At 39.2% G+C, this 17,775-nt stretch overlaps 1 protein-coding gene across 3 annotated transcripts in view; it reads right to left on the bottom strand.

Annotated features, from left to right (window-relative positions):
- LOC126928917 (bifunctional heparan sulfate N-deacetylase/N-sulfotransferase) overlaps nucleotides 1-17,775 on the bottom strand; it is a 371,054-nt gene that overhangs the window by 180,203 nt on the left and 173,076 nt on the right. The gene's annotated exons all lie outside the window — the stretch shown is intronic.

Raw genomic sequence — 17,775 nt, 5'->3', positions numbered from 1 at the left:
TTTTGAGAGATATTGCAGTTGTCCTGTGAAAATCGATGTTATGATTGTCTGTTTTTAGATAAAATATAGAATTTTGAATTTTAGGTTTTCGTAAATGATGGACGAGAGACTTTGGACGATTCTGTAACATTTCACGATGTCTCAATTATTCTATGATAGTTGAATGAAGATCCGTATTTTCATAAATCATAAAATAAAGTATTTATTTCGTATCATAGAATAATTGAGACACCATGAAATGTTACAGAATCGTCCAAAATCTCTCGTCCATCATTTATTTATATTTGGTTGTGTAAAATTTAATTTACATCTGTTTCATGACAACCTGTGATTTTGAAGATCTGGTAACTTGTACGAGCGTACAAATTTTAACGTACCTTTATTTTTAACTTTGATATGAATTAAAAGTATTAAGGCCTTTTGTAGCATTCAACGTGTCAGGATATAAGCTATCAAAACGAAAGCGATCTGCTGATTCAGTCTTCTAAATCGCGATGCGCTTCTAAATCGTCGAATTACGAGCCTCTGTTTGCACCTCTACGTCAGCGAGATATAAATAGTGATTTTCCTAAGAATCAAGTCGAACGCCACTAAATTGTTGAAGCAGGCGCTGCACAGAAGCTTTGCAACCTTGTTGCTTCGTATGTAAATCGAGCAACTCGCTGGAAAATAATTTTCTACCTTCAAAATGAAATTCTCGGAAACGCGTGTTTGTGACAAGCTTCGATATTTCGCGAAAGAAATAAAGCAATAATATATCCTCCGTATGAAAATGTAGATTCGGTGATATTCGAATTAAAAGATCGAGCCTTAATAGCATGGTAAATTTGCATTTGCATTGAACCGTGGTAAACTAAAATTCATTGCGGACACATCCGGATCGATACGAAAAGCCATCGAGACACCTGTGAGATGATTCATCGAGTCGACGCACGTGCGATCGGCCACTGGATAATCTATATTTTATAAATCAACGTACGCGATGTATTCAACGCGAAACAACAAAAAGATGAAATTCCTGCAAACATTCCTCTTTCGCTTCGTCACAAGTTACAGCAATTTTTTTTTTTGTGCGACATATTTCTATTCTTTCTTTTTTATCATCCAACGTTAGAAATTTTCAAATTTCCATTAAAAGTTGTATATTCTATCCAAGAAATTTCAGTATTTGGTGTGCATCGAACGTCGTTCGTCCGAGTTTTAGTTTGACGAGACGTTCTTGTTCTATCGTTAATTATCAATCACATTAGAAAGGGAAACATTTACTATAAAACACGCATAACGATAAGAAGATTTGTAATAAAAATATGAAAACTCCCTTACAGATCGACGCGAATAATCAGAATAGTCGTGACGATTTTCTTATACGAGTTTAAACTTGAAACGATAATCCTAACATGAAAGTTGTTATAAAACATTTAATAAATATTTGCATAAAATTATTCCGTAATTATCACAAACCTGGTACGATGAAACAGTCAGATGAAAATAACTTTTGATGAAGTGAAAATCAAAATTCGTATCTCTGCTTGCTTAATACGTAATATATCTTTTTGTAAGCGAAGAATACGATTCAATGCAAAACGATTTTATCAGCGAATATAACCGATACCATTGTCGTGGCATCGACTTCAGCTGGGATCGACATTAAACGCACGTAGAGACGCGTGCAAACATCGCGGTTCATTAAATTAATCCGAACACGGACCGACGTATAAACGGTGGACGTGCGAGTCCGTCGCGACGTGCCGCGTCGTCGTAATTTCTCTCGGACGTTCCACCGATTTCGAATCGTGCTGCGAATATCCGTCGATTCCCGATATATTAAATTACAACTGTCTCCAATGCCGATGGGATTCGGAAACCATGTCTTTGTCAGCGACCAAGTGATCCGTGTTTGCCGCTATAACGGCACTGTTCAATGTACAAATCTAATTCTGCACTACCGGCTTAAACTTTGAAATTGTTACGCGGTCTAGAAATACAGAGAGATCAAAAGAAAGGTAGTCGAGAGTTCTATCATCATGGAAATATTATTCCAACATTTATGGAAATAAAGAACGCCACTGTTGCCATTTGTATTATTAATTTCAAATTAATAACAAAATTTTCTGCGGCTTTGGTATAATCGCCGTAGGGAAAGCGAGCGATTCCAAATTTTACAGGATAGCTTTTACTCATTTTTAGATTAACCTTTAATTATTGTAATTTACTCATTGTTAGATAAGACTGATCTGATCTTTTTTACAAATATCATACCACAATCGGGAAACGAGAAAATCGCATCGTTTGATACATTTCTAATTCTTTCACAGCGTAGCGGGAAAGAAACTCGAAGAATCTTTCAAATGTATAGGGTGTCCGGCTTTTAATTAGCGAAACTTAAAAATCAACCGAAGTATCTTCGTTCAACTTTTCATCTTCTCTTTATTTTTCACGAATCCTCGAAACACATCCATCAACTCGAAGAGAAATCTACGAAACGGAGCCGCTTCTTCTTCGTCGATTGGCTAAATGTTAAGATCAAGTCGATGGACAAATGCATCTGACAGACGACTCTACGCAGAAATTCTCTGTAGTCTCGATAATTTTTTCCATTGGATTTATAGCAGTAGGCAAAAGAGGACGGTTTATTTCCATAGACACAGTCTGCTGCCATTGGTGGGTGCTCATTGGGTATTACAGCAGCGCTACCCCTAATGGGAAAACGGATCGCGAGTCGAGGCTGGCCTGAATGTGTTGAATGGGGACTCGCCGGGACAAAGGGCGTCACTTCGCGGTCCCTTTGTCCTCCGGTGGTAATCGGCGCCGTCGATACCAATTTCACCGGTAATTAGAGAGTTCACTTTTCTAACGACCGTCTCGCCTTTCCTCATTGTCGGACGAAAACGATCCTCGTTTAAGTCCGACAAAAACATTATCGTGGCCTGGAAACTCGACTTCTCTTCACTGCAAGGATGTCCCCTTTACCTCATCGTTCGATTTTCTTATTAAAGATCCCCTTGGTCTTTGAATAATTTACGTATTGACAATATCAGTAAATGGACAAGTTACAAGTTACAGACTATAGAACTCTTTTCTACGATATTGTAATTCGTAAGGTTTGCTTGTAAAAGTTTATTTGTTTCCCTGGCAAAATCGTTAGTATTCTGCGAGGATGTTTATTAATATCGGTAACTTGTAACGCGTGGCTGATACAATTTTGACTCGTACAAAATGGTTCGGTTGGAAAAAACGGCGAGATAAAAATATGGAAACCATGGCAGGAACTAACGTGTAAGCCTGGAGCAAACTATTCCTTGCCGCGTTTTGGCCGATCCGTGGCGCTTCCCTTCGACTTCGAAAGGCTCTTGAGAAAGTCCCCGCGGGCTGGCGAACTCGAGAATACTTCTGGTGGCCCCCTCCAGGGGGAATCGATATCTTGACAGGGTAGGGGAAAACGGGTCTCCATCGAGGACGAACCGTGGAATTTCGCGAGACACATTTCTCCGGACGCTCCGAGGCGAACACGTGAGAAACGTGTCTCTTCTACGCCCTCGTGGCCGACGCAGACGTCGACTCTTCCGCTGACTCGTCGAATATTTCTGGCAGGACGTTTTTCATCATCCGCCTTTGCCGCCTCGTGAATTTCCTGTGAGATGGTTCTCGCTGTGCAAGTGACTCTTCTCGAATGATACACTACGATCGGGGATGGGGGATTTTTCGGTTCTACGACAGAATTGGATTTTTTCCTTTTTATCTTTGAAAGAAAATCCGCCGCTTTGAGAATTGTGATATCCAAAAAGAATATCAATGGGTTGAGAAGATATATAGCCCCAGACAAATTATGGTTCGTATTGATTTTAAACTCGCGGATGGTGGACATTTATAATTGAAATTTGTTCGATTAAGTTTGATAGTGAAAAAAATTATTTGTTTGGTTTTTAAACGGAATGTTTAAACGGAAAATTGGAACAGACTATTCCCACGAGGCACGAGATTTAATTCACTAATTCAATGGCTCATAATTCTTAAAATCAATGTCTCTTATCGAATGCCAAAATCATTCTTCAAACATGGTATCGTAATTCAAACACGATATCGTAAATTCAGCAGACGAAGAAGGTTATGCTGAGAAAGTTTCGATCATGCACGAAGTTAACTTGGAAGGGTCCACCACGATATTTTCGTGATTTTCCTTTCGGATTAAAGCGGCACGATACACGACTACGATGAAATTGCGAGGCTGGTCGGTGGTTTCTCGTAACAGCGGAATTTGCAACGGACGTGAGAACGATAAGGAATGTCCAGAACGAGCCGGAGGGTAGGTCCGTGGAACGATTTGGTATGCGGGCTGCGTCCGCGCGATTATCTATGAGTCGATAACTTACTTGCCGAATTTCTGGTCAACCAACTCCGAACGCACGACCCAGCATCCCGTGCCTTATTATAATCTCGTCCAATTACCAGCCTTATTGTTGCGAAATCCGATCTAGCATAATAATGGTCGATCATCAACTGCCATCAATCATTTATCAGCTACGACTTTATTTTCATCGGTTTAAAATGCAACGAAGAACCGCAAGTTTATCTACTTATGGATTATTTTTAGCGTAATTGTTTTAATTTGAACCAAGTTCGCATGAATACGATAAGAGGATAAGAGACAATAAACTGTTGCAACAACGCAGAGAATGGTTTATTTTCTTTCTTCCGTATACATTTTTACGCCTGTATATTAAATTTAATCTCTCTTCACGTACAATTTTACTCTAGAAAAATATGAACTCTATCATGTCGTATGAAACAACTGAAAGATTCTTCTCTCAAGAGATTAAATTACCTGCAAATGTATTCGTAATATTAATTTGCGCTTAGCACCCGAAGATCCTAAGGCAAAGATTACGCAACACGCTAAAATTATCAAACTCATAAACCTTCGATATGATACAATTTCAACTACTTCACGCCCCTCGTAAACCACCTAATATTTATCAATGGGAAAATTACATCTCGTAATAACTCATTGCCAAACCTGGTCGTATCTCCCCAAAGAACATGAGGCCCGGAATCTCCATAAATCCTAATCAAACGGTCCTAATCACGCCGGAGAAATCCAATCATCGCCGGGTCGAAACATTCGTATCCTCGCCTAAAGCTGCCATAACTCGTTCCAGGTTGAAACGAGATTCGTTAGAGACCGGGTGGGGTATACACGTGATCGGTCTCTGTATCCGCGGTTAAATTTAAAGCCGATCGCTCGGTCAGGCATAAATAACGGCTCGGCGGCCATTGAATTCGCTGGCGAAAAAATGCCGCCGAGAGGCGCCCGAGCTCAAAAGAAAGCGACGCCAACGCGTAAGCGTATCGCTTTGCCTTGCAGCGTGAGCTGTCGCAATTCCTTCGCGGAATAAATTTTCTCCGTTGGACTGGCACCGCCCACGCATCCACCGCAGGAGAAATAATACGCGCGGCACCGTTTTCACTCTATCGGTCGGCCTTGATCGCTCTCCGAGTCTTCCCCCGTGTTCCTCGCCTTTCCATCGGGTCACTCGCGCCACCGGTAGCTAAAACGACCAGTGTAGGCGTGCAGTTTGCAGCTGCATCCCGGTTAATTCGCGCGGGCAGGCTACGTTGTACAAGCTGTTATAGTCACCCTGACCCCTTCCTCGCTTACACCACCCGTTTACTCTCTTTCTACCACACCGAAATTTACCCTGTTTCCTTGTCTCTACTCGATGGAACGACTACCGGATACATATAGGTAGTTCCGCTATTGCAGAAGCGGTTCGTGCGAGGCTAAATCCACGTGAACGAAAGGAGAGGGGATTAGAGAAAGGAATTGGTAGAAGCAGAAAAGTTGGAAGGGAGGAACGATAAGTATCGATGGACGATGACTAAAGCAGCGGTCAGACAATCGACATTATTGTCAATATTTAAAATTCTTAATATTGTAGTCCGTAAGGGGCCTCTTAGACGATCAATACATATATATATATAAATTGTCAATACAATGTTGCGAGCCTCAAATAATGACGATAATATCGACAACAACATTGATGGTGTGAACGCTCCTTAACGCATTGGGATCAATGAACCGAGAATTAGTGATGCAAGCGGATTCTTTCTATTGGTAAGTTGATTGTTATGTGTTCAGTTTGCCTCTGTTCGGTGGACGGATGAAAGGGTTTAGTGTCTGTGAGTTTCTGTTTGTGATTTTTTGTTTGAATTAGATTGGATTTGGCAGTGGTTAGTTTGCTTATGTCAATTCAATGAAAAATGAACGATTTCTCTTTCTCTTGGAATTTTTTCTATTACCTAAGAATAGATTTAAAAGGGGAGCATTTTTATGAAGGAGATGTCCGTGTATGTGTGCATTTTTTTTAGTAGAAATTAATGGAAGTAGTAGAAGAGAATAGAGTTTGAGTTCGATTTTGAGTTTTAATGATTATTAATTAGAAAGTGGATTAAAAAAGGCTGATGATCTAAAAAGGGACGCAACGTTCGTATATACATGTTTGTTCTATTAAAATTGATCTAGATTCAACAGAAATTCTTTTGTTTATTATAATTCCCGATGAAAAAAGGATTTCTTTCCCAATGAAAGGCTGTGCTTTAATAACTTGTTTTTTATAACTCTAACTCAGGATGTGTTTTCGAATGACTGAAAACCAGTATTTGAAAGGATATTTTACATTTAGCTGACATTTTTCATATGTATTTTGTTAACCATGGAATATATTTATTCTAGATGAATATATTCATTCTAATATCTTGTATTTGGAGTTTTACATCGGTTCGGAGATAGTTCTATATTCGAAAGGTGAGAAAGACGCGGGGTTTGAAACGTTCGTTATTTTATACTGGAAGCCAGTGTATCTAAAGAGCAGAAAATACACGGATAAATTAGAACCGACGAATTTCGTTCGTTAATTCCGCAAAAAGATTCATGACGCAACAGTTCAATTAAAACAGTTCGTTGTACTCTTTTTTCATCTTTCTTTGGCAACCACCGAGAAGGGATCAAGATACACCAGCCCGATTTAATCTAACCAAATTAAAACTGACAAAATCCGTTTGCTAATCCAACGAAAATTCCGTATATCACGGTTCGAGCTACAAAAGGGGAGAGAGAGAGAGAGAGAGAGAGAGAGAGAGAGGGAGAGAGAATTCATTTCTTTTTTAAAATCGGCGGAAAATTTTATAATTCTGTTTTTCGGCAGAATGGATAGAGAAACAAGAATGTACTAGCCAGATTAATCCTATCGATTTACAAATAACAAAAAATTGGTGATCCCATGGGAACAAATTCATCAGTCCCACTTTTCTTTAAAAAGGAAAGAAATAGGGAAAAAGAAAATTCTCATAATTTCATATCTGAGTAGAAGCGACAAAGATTAACGATACACCGCTGGAATTACTTTTATCCAAGCAAGACAGACGATGTCTGTTGCAAAATTTGAGGCAAGCTCCATGTACATGTAACTGATCATGTAAAAATTCAACGCACTTTCATTTCAACAAGGAAGCAAAATGGTTAACCCACTATAAAACTAAGCAATAATTTACCGTAAGATTACGAATACTTCAGACTTTTTATCTCTAGCATAATCGTGGAATCGAAGTGTAAGAAATAGCGGCGAAGAAATAATTGCATAAATATTTTACACGCAATTCTTAAAATTTCATTACGCGATCGTAAAATCCGTATACAAGAAATAACGAAACAAAGAGAATATTAAGCGAATCGTGGAAATTCGTAGTCACAGCCACGATTAATAGTATTAACAAAACATAAAATTCGATAATATAGGTCAATTGAGAAAAGAGGTTCCAAAGGAAATATTCCGTTAACGCGAAGTTGGCTTTCAAGGATTTAAGATGCCGAAGGTGTTTAAGAGATCGCAGATCTCCGTTGGTATCAGAGCGAAGAATCGTTCATACTGTCGCGAGGAGGAATATCGAGAGGTGTTGGCAATACGGGGATATCGAGACGGAAAGGGGTGAACGTACGATGCATCTGATGCATACACGCGTCGCCCTTTCCACGGACAAGCGCGCGATGGCAATACGTGCTCGCTGGCTGAATCGCAAGCAGCACGGTCGTGTTTCGTGCGAGCGCGTGCGGCCGCTCCTACGAAGAGTGGCATTTTCCCAATATCGAAGTGGCTGATGCGACTCGATGCGAGAATGAGTAACCTCTTTTATTGGATGTACACGCTCGCGCCACCGGTTCCCCGCTACCGGATTATTCGAGCATCGATCCGCTTTGTTCCGCCAAGGGAATTGACTTGCTCGAGAGCCTTCTCTTCCTCTTTCTCTGCCTGTATTTCACTGATTTTTCCATCGTTGTTCCGCTTTTCCCATCATCTTTAAGATATCCTGCCTTTTCTTAGATGGATTTACAGTCTGCGTGTATATGATATTTATTTAAGATGTATTTTATTGCATTTTGTTATATCGTATTGAGTATCGTGTGTGATATGTACGTGTAGAAGCGAGACATTGTAATCCTATAAGGAAACCAATACAGATATGTATATACATATGTATATATGTGGATACACGTGTTACTGTTAAGTTTTATCGATTCAGGACTTGTAAGATTGCACGATGGATATATTGGCTATGTTAGAGTGAATAGCAATGGAGTTCAGTTTAGATCGCGGATGTTTATGCAAATTTATTCTAATTTGAATGTTATGTTAAGAGATCTTTCATTTTTTAGATTAGCAAATTCGTTCATAGAAACAAGAACACGATTAGATTTGTAAAACTTCGGAGATCGTAGTCCAAAGTTCGGAATATGCGATTTACAAAATTCACCCTGTTATACCCCACCCCGTCTTTCCCTCTGCAGTGACAATTGCGCTTACGAAATTTAAACTTTCTCCTAGCCATTATACTATATAAACTTCTACCATTTTGTTACTTGCCACTTCGCTCAACTATCGTGGTACTCTACCTAGTCACGCAATTTGAGATATGTTAAAGTTACTGTTACGCTGCAACACGTGACGCTTGTGAGGACGGAAACTCCACTCTTATATTTGATCGTAATTCTTCGACTGAGCACCTGAACACCGCTGCACCCATCAAAACGCCGCATTGCTGGGAAAGAGTAATTTTGGAAAACAAAGCAATCTCTGTCCATTCCGATCACTTCTGATATTCCACCGTTCTATCAACACGTATATTAATTAGAAAAAGATTATCAAATTTTCTAAAGAAAAATAGATTGCTATTGGTCTTAGAATGATCCGAGTTAAATTGTTGTAAGCAAAAAGACCAAAGTTCTACCATTTTCTTCGTGCCAATTTTTCTTCCTTATTTATTCTGTATAATTTTACTCAAAACATAACAGTACAGGAAAATTTTCAAATGTAGTGACACGCGAGTCAACGGAAGATTCGAATCGGAAGAGGCTCATATTGTTGTGCCTTGGGGTGTCAACGTTGTTTTGATTTGCTAGGTTCAAAAGTAAACAAACTCCGGACAAAATATTATCGCCGCTATTTGTAATCGTCAACCGGAATTACATTTGAACTTTCTATAATACCACCAGTAGATACAAACAGACGAACGTGCTCTCTAGGACAGTTAGTATAGCGAGTCAATATAACGAACCAGTATAGCGAATCATTATAGCGAATCTTTATAGCGAGCCATAGAGTCGAATAGCGAACGTAGAATTGAACAGTAGCATTGAGCGAGCGACGATTACTATCAGCATACACTATCCCTGTACTTGTATTTAAGGTGATTTTAATATACACTGACTATTACAATTTTATCACTCGTCTCTTTAATAAACCGACACGTATAATACTCCACCTCACGAATATTTCAACACGTCTCCATCAAAAATAACGAAAATTCTAGCTTGCTGTAACCAAAGAGAATATTACTACTTGTCACTCGAATAACAAACAAAATTGGATTCGTCCACATCCTGGAATTTCGATCGTATTCCGTATTTCGATACCGTACACTGATTAGCGATATATCATATGATAGCGATAGTATCATAACCGCGGCGCTGGCGATTTCGTCATTACGTAAAACTAAATTTCCGCTAGTCGAGATCGTCTCACAACGAACTAGCGGAACACGAGATTGCATTTATAATGCCTGAACAGCGGATACGGAGATGGTAGAAGCGAGAGAGATCCCAGGCAGAATTTTGATTGTAAAGCGAAATAGTTTGAAGTCGAAGCGATGCTATTATATGTATAGGCGGCCGTGTATGGTCGCTAAATACTCGCGGATGCAGGATAAAGTTGAATCGGGAGCGTAAACACGGCTAAGCTACTTACTACGTATTTCGTGGGTGGAGGGGTTGCGTTGTTACGCTTCCGGGCGCCAAGTAAAACAGTTTATCCTTAAGCAGCCACCGTCCAACTTGCCCAAGCCGCCGGCTTCCACGCTGTTTTCCTATTTAAAGCAGCCACGATTCGCCTGTTATCGCGCACGGTTCTTGTTCCTAATGGACATGTTGCATGGACATTGTTAAGTCGTGGAATATTTGAAGCTTATTTCGATAGCCGGAATATTCCTCGAGATGGTAGTTTACGGTTCAGGGCCGAGAATGGGCAAGTTGTAAGCACGAATTCTCTAATCTTCCGAATAATCCTGTGATTAGAGTTTCAGTTTTGATTAGGTGATTTTAGAATGCCGGGGATTTCTGGAATTTTAGAAATGATAGAGAACACGAGTCTGTACAGGTCGAGTCATTTAAGTCGGGCGAGTATTTTAAGTGAAATAATTCTCCGTACAGAAAAATGTTTTACGAAAAGATTAAATGATGTCGAAAGAGCTATTCAATATTTTCTAACACACTTCGTAATATTAGATTAAAATATTTGTTAAACTAACGAATTTGTACTGACTTATCGTAGAATATTTATTACGAAATACATATTTAGTACACGATACAAATTTCTGCTCGAGTTCTATTAACTTAGCTGCGTAAAAATATGAATTTGCATAAATATGTGTAGCGCCACACGAGTCAACGGAAGATTTGAATCAGGAGAGACTCATATTATTGTGCCTTGGAATACCAACGTTGTTTTGATTTACTAGGTTCAAAGGTAAACGAACTCCGGACAAAATATTATCGCCGCTATTTGTAATCATCAACCGGAGTTACATTTGAACTTTTTATAATACCACCGGTCGATACAAATAGACGAACGTGTTCTTTAGTACAGTCAGCATAGCGAGTGATTATAGCGAGTCAGTTAGTGGAATAGCGAGCGTACAGTTGAACAGTAGCATTGAGCGTGCGACGATTACGACCCGCACATGCTATCTCTGTACTTGTATACTTAAAGTGATTTTAATACAACTGACAATTACGAATTCTTCACTCGTCTCTTTAATAAACCAACACGTATAAAAATCTACCTCATATGCACAGTTTACTTTATCATGTTCTCGAGTCTCCATATGCATTCTGAGCATGTTTGCATCTATAAATTTCCTACAAACGTATAAAAATCCACAATCTCCTTATTGTTATTCAAAATACAAAGCAACCTACCTAACGAAGCTATAGTTTAAAACGCAAATGGTAGAACAGGTGGACACCTAGCGGCTTATCCGCCTTCGAACCTGTTCCCGCGGCTGTTTTTACCTCGCCATACGACGAAAGTATGCTGAATTCCCATCGAGCGACGCTTTTGTCACCGGTAGCCACCGTAGAATATCTAAATAGTCGTGGAAACGCCGACGAGACGTCGCGATACATAACCACGATTCTCGATATTCTTATCACGATCCCCTTAACGAGCTATTTTCTTCAAAACGAACTTTCCAAATTGCTATTCCCGAGATGTATCCTGTTTCTGAGTTCCATCGTTGAAACGAGATTTTACTCGGTTTAATTGTAGACTTGGTTTCGCATTGTCGTCCCGATTTTATGTGGGATGGGTGGAGCCGACGTATTTTTTCCCCCACGGAAAGGGAGAGACGGTTATCTTTTTTATGTTTTTACTTTATTTTTACAGTATCGGTACATTTATATAGTATAGTGTGTACCAGTCTGGTTTTATCAAAATAGAAAAAAAAAAAAAAAAAAAGGAGGAAAAATACGTACGATGAAATATGGCTTCCAACGAATAAACTGGAATTTATTTCCACGAAATTTGAAATTCGATAGAGGGAAATTCATCGATATTTCCATTCAATAGAGACGCGTGAATTTATACAGTTTCTTGTATAATCAATTATTCTAAAAGTATTAACAGCTTCCATCGGATTTTTTGGAAATATACGTATGTACATATAGAAATTGTATTATCGGAGGGGCAAGGTATCATTGATGAAATTTCTTGCACATATTGCACACGTGTATCATTTTCAGGCCGTTTCTTTGGCACACGTGGGCAATATAAAAAAGGACCGAACTCTTTTTTCTTGGAAATGGGGACGATATTACGAGAAGGGTCAGACCTTGGCTAAACGGATATGGAACAGCCGGAAGGGTCGATGCAGGGTAAATCGCACGTAAGATGAATCCTTGCCCTCCGGAAACCTTAGCAAAGATATGCTGGAGAGAACCTTTCAATCTACACTTGCCGGTATTCGCATTTACATTTCACCCCCAGACTGACTTCTCTGTATTAAACCGGGAAACATGGAATCGTAAAGTATTCTGAACAAGGTTTCGATGAGATTTCGAATTTTTAGAAAAATATATACATTAGTTCGGTGCCTTTTAAAACGAAATTAAAATTTATAAATTCCCTTGATCGATATCTATTACATTTTTCTTCGGATTTCTTCAAAACAGGAGGCGGAGAATATTTGAATTGAAAATAAAAACAATTTAAAGCCACAAATTTAATCTACTACGAGTTTTCTCGAGGCGGAAATCAATTTTCCAGTTTTTTACGAGATTGGAAATTTCTAGTATCTTTTGTACCTGAACTTCCTGACCGATCATATACCATTGATATTTTGAAGTTATGAATCTTGTGTTAGTAGTATGCAGTCCACGCGCCAATCTGACAAGTTGCATGCAGAGTCAGAAGGAAGTTTATAGAAAATTTGCTCACGGAATAAATCAACTGCATTTTTTATTCGAGAATCTAAAAGTACAGTTTTCAAACAGTATATCTTCGAAGCCAGCGAGCTGTTGCAGGAAAAATAAAAGCTGAACGAAACAATATAGAAAGATAAAGAAATTAAAACAATGTAAATACTAAAGACAAAGAGCTTTTGACAGAAATATTCATAGACTTGGTAACGTAAGATATTGATCTAAGGAGACCGAGCGACAACACTTCGTGTAACTACTTTCATTACAGTATGAATTATGCACGGCATTTAAGATCTCAGAATAATCCACGACTTTCGCGAAAATGAAGTTATCCTTAGGATGATTCTTATTATAAACGTTTACAGCTTCATCTCGGTTGGTTGCTAAAGAATTAACGTAACTCCTCGACTATCCTCCAGTTACTGAACTCGTCGTTAAAGTAGCTTTTACCATTCATGAAACAGGGCCAACCCATACATTCATCTTACCAGCAACGTTGAAGACAGCGTAATGTGACGCGAAGAATATAATTCTCGCTCCTACGTATTAAAACAGAAAGGTAACCACTGGTTCATTACGATGCGATTCTATCGTCTCCAATAAGAAAAGACGGATGATACTGTGACTTTTTTTTACAATTTCTCTCCGATTTCTCTCTCTTGCCAGTTCTGTGTCTCTTCTTCGATTCAGCGAAAGATTAACAACCGCTGACAATTTCCTCGCGAGTCAATGCGCCAGTGACCGCTATACGACGCTCGTTCCATGCAGTTTTATCGTTGTTTATCCACATACGCAAACGGCATGAAAAAGGTAGCAGGACATTTTCCTCGAATAAACAACGTGTCTCGTAGTCGATCGTGAATTTCACGCGACCCATTCCGACCCTCACCTCGTACGTGACCGAATATACGTATTCTTCCCTCCGAGGAACATCGAAGAAACGATGCGCCCCAGTTCACGTACAACAACCGTCGCCGTATATTGGGCATCCGTTTCTGTTTAGCTGATCGCTACGCGTCGCGTCGACGTGTTTGCACAGAAGAGTTACGCGCGCTTCTACCGAGAATTAAACGCCGTTTCCGCACCCCCTTTGTCTCGTTCGCGCTACGTTCACGTTCCATGCTGATAAAGAGGTAGTTAGTCCAGTAACGAACAAAATTTTCTTTAGTTCGCTACTGGTGAATTAGTGGCAGTTGCCTTTCGCTGCAGGAAACAGTAAATTGAAGAGTTATTAGCACGTTAAGAGGTTAAATTATATAAAGGTGTCTAAAAATATATAAAATATTCAAAGTACAATATTCGTTGTAATACTTGGTAAATAGCATTCGACGAGGGGCTATTTTTTTTCTTTTTTAAAATTTGCATAAATTTCCGTAGTCTAGTTATAAGAGATTTATTTTGCCAGAAGATATCGTAACCTGGATTGATAAAGTTCGATAAGTAAAATAAACAAATTTTCAAGTATGACGTATACGTGTCATGAACGTGTCATGTTAATCAAAGATCGTTCGATATAGTAACATGTATATTATATTATGTTATATACATAGCAATAATATAGAAAAATATAGTAAATATGAAGAGTCTTTGTCGTTAGAATCAAGTTACTTAACTTCTTTTAATATAACTGTGAAGAGAGACAGTGAAAGTCTCCAGTTGCACTACGTAAATAAATATATAAAATAGTTCGGGTTAAGTTTTTCGTCGTAAGTGCTGCAGACTCGACGCTAAATTCGCTGCACTGAAACAACCTCGTCCCGCAAGTTAGCGCGTCGCGGTAATTCAGTTAGCAAAAGTTGTAACGTTACCGCAATCCAGCTTTCGTAGTTGCCGCATCAGCGATAGCCCTCCTAACCTCCTAGTTACTTTCACGTGATACCTGACGTTTCCCTATCCAACATTTGTTAAATTTCTTGTTTTCAGAAATTCTCCAAAACATAAAAGCGTGTACTCGTACACGAGTAGCTCGTTAAATAAAAACAGACAAATTCGCGAACATCGTTCGACGAAATATGGCCATGGGAGAAAAGAGCGATCGAAGAAGGGGAATGGATATCGTCGAGCAAATATTTGTCGCGAAAGACGTCAGGACAAAGTTAACTCGTTTTCGCGCCATTAAAGGGATAGCAGCCTTTAGCAATCCACACAAAGACGAGAAAGTGGCTTCTAGCTATCGCTCTGGCCCCGATAACTTCCAGCTCCTTCGAACAGCAGGAACTCGATCGATTCGGCTCGACTATAAAATTTATTCCCATTCGTTGGCTACCCAAGACATTGCGGTTTGGCGTGAGATGTCACGAGTACTCGTGTCGTTTCGTCGACGATTTTATTACGACGGCTTACGTAACGAAACGAGCTTGATATGGTGAAGAAACTTGATGGAAGATTGGAGTTGCTGGTGTGAAAAGATTTTCCAGTTATACGAGCTGATTGGCGTATTATATTTTGAGGAAAAGTTGAAGGAGAAGTTGAAGTATGATTGACTTTTCGCTGTATGAATCTTGTGTCTTTCGTGCTGTTCTTTACACATCAATTCTACTGTCATAGTCTTATCGAAGTAATATATTCCTAGTTAAGTTGTACAAGTCACAAGTTTCCAGTCATTGGTATTAATACATTCTCTTGTACATGCAACAAGCAAGTTCAGTAATGAGACAAATATAATTGTATAGTTGAAGTTACAAACTATTATCATTAATAAACTTTCTCAAATGTTGATAACGAATTAGCCAATGAAAGTTAATTTTACAAACAAATTTTAGAGACTAGAAGTGATTTCACTATCCTCGTTGATATGAACTGGTGGAAGAGAGGTCTATAAGCAACTTGTAACTTCGTAAGTTCGTTAACATTATTACTTTCTATTTTTATGTTACTTTCAATTAAATCATCGTGCAAGAAGTTCCAGATTATATGATTTCAAGTTTCATAAATTTCTTTTATCGCGGTTCTGCACGAAGATCATCTTTAAAATACAATGATTTAATCCAAGACAGCAGAAAAATTCGAACGTATCGTACGATTAATTCTTTCCATTATCCTAAGTGTTCATTATTCAAAATACTGCTTCAACGTTAGGAATTCTTATTCAAATATGAAATTAATATTCCAGTTGAATTAACCAGCAAGAATTCCTGTTCATAATACAATATTTACTCGGAATCGTTAAATATTTAAATTTCTCCTCTAATTCCGCATATCCCGGCAACGTTCTCGAATCATTTACAGTGTCATATTCCAAAGAGTCGTATCACACACGTGTCGCATTCGGAATTACGAGCGATCAACGACTGGTAGTTTATCTTGATCGAGAATCGATTTTCGAAAAGCGTAAAAACGAATGCCGGGAAACCGCACAGTGCCAAAAGGCGTGAGTTTTGTGGGAATCGTGCAATTCGGAGCGATACTAAAATCGCGAGCATCGAGATCTTTGAGTTTTCGTTACGTAACATGGGATGGAAGGGGATGGAGTAAGAAGATAGGTCGCGGTGCTTCCGATATCGTGAAGTTTCCACAAGTTTCGAACGGTGTCTGTACGACGACGTCGCAGGATTCGGTTTGTACGCGCGACACCGTGTGTACCGCCGCTCCGGAACCGATGAAAGTGACGCTAACTCCTCGTACGTGGCCCCGGCGCACATCCCTTATAAAGTGAGATTTATCCCGTCGTTCGTCCTTTTTACGACGAGAACGACAACGGCGAAGTTATATTCTTCGGGGGAAGATTCGCGTTTTATAGCTGGTTCGAGGGAAAGAAATTAGGTTTCATATTTGGATGATTACGGAGATGTTCGTAGAGGAAGGTGAGAAGGGTTGGTAATATGCAAATCGCAGGAGAAAAGTTTAATAAGTAACATTCTTCGTGTTTCGTGGAGGAACAGCTTTCAAATTTAGTGCATTGTCAGTCAATTTTATGTCACCTAATTTTCTCTTTCTTTATTCGACTTTAGAATTGTTATATCTTTGCCATTTTCTTGAATATCTCATTTCTCCCTTTTTTAACGACTGAAAGAAATATCGATAATTTTATGTATTTCGATTATATGATAGAAGGTTAGAAAAATTGTGCGATATATACAGGAAGATATAATAGCGAGAAGGTCGAAAGAAAGGAACGCTGGGTCGTTAGAGGGCGAGAAAAAAGCGCGGAACATTTTCAGTTCGAACGAACTCGCACGAAGTCGAGGCAACGCCTAGCAGCACGATGATTTGAATTTTCCCTTACGTATCGCGAATGAACCGATAAGAGGGGAAGAAATAAATGGCGGGATGCAAACCTCGCAACCTGGAGAGCTGGAAACTCTATTTTATGGTAAATAGACGTTGCCTGCGAGGGTTTGCTGCCTTCCTCCACGCGACTGCCGATCGAAACCTAAAGGAGGGATGAAATACAGAGGTTGGAGGGAAGTTAAAAACGATATGTCGGGCCACGACGATTTTCTCCTACGGTTTATCGGTTTTCAAATGGTCTGCACCGTAATATCTAGGTGGTCGAGCCAACCCTTCTCGCCTTCTACTTCTCTAACATTCTTCCTCCTTGTAGTTTATAGCGTATAATGTATTCACTGAGCATTATAATTAGCTGAGGTATTGGAAACTGTCTAGGAAGGAATAAATATCGTACAGGAAAGTTTTAGTGTTCTTTGAAGCGTATAATAAAGTGTAAGGAGAATTACTTCCGACGATAGGTAGATCGTGCATTTATGGCAAATTTAGAGTGTATATTCTACGCGTAATATACGAAAATATAT

This window comes from Bombus affinis, chromosome 2 (assembly GCF_024516045.1).
Source record: "Bombus affinis isolate iyBomAffi1 chromosome 2, iyBomAffi1.2, whole genome shotgun sequence".
Lineage (NCBI taxonomy): Eukaryota > Metazoa > Arthropoda > Insecta > Hymenoptera > Apidae > Bombus > Bombus affinis.
This window is presented reverse-complemented; position numbering and strand designations above follow the sequence as displayed.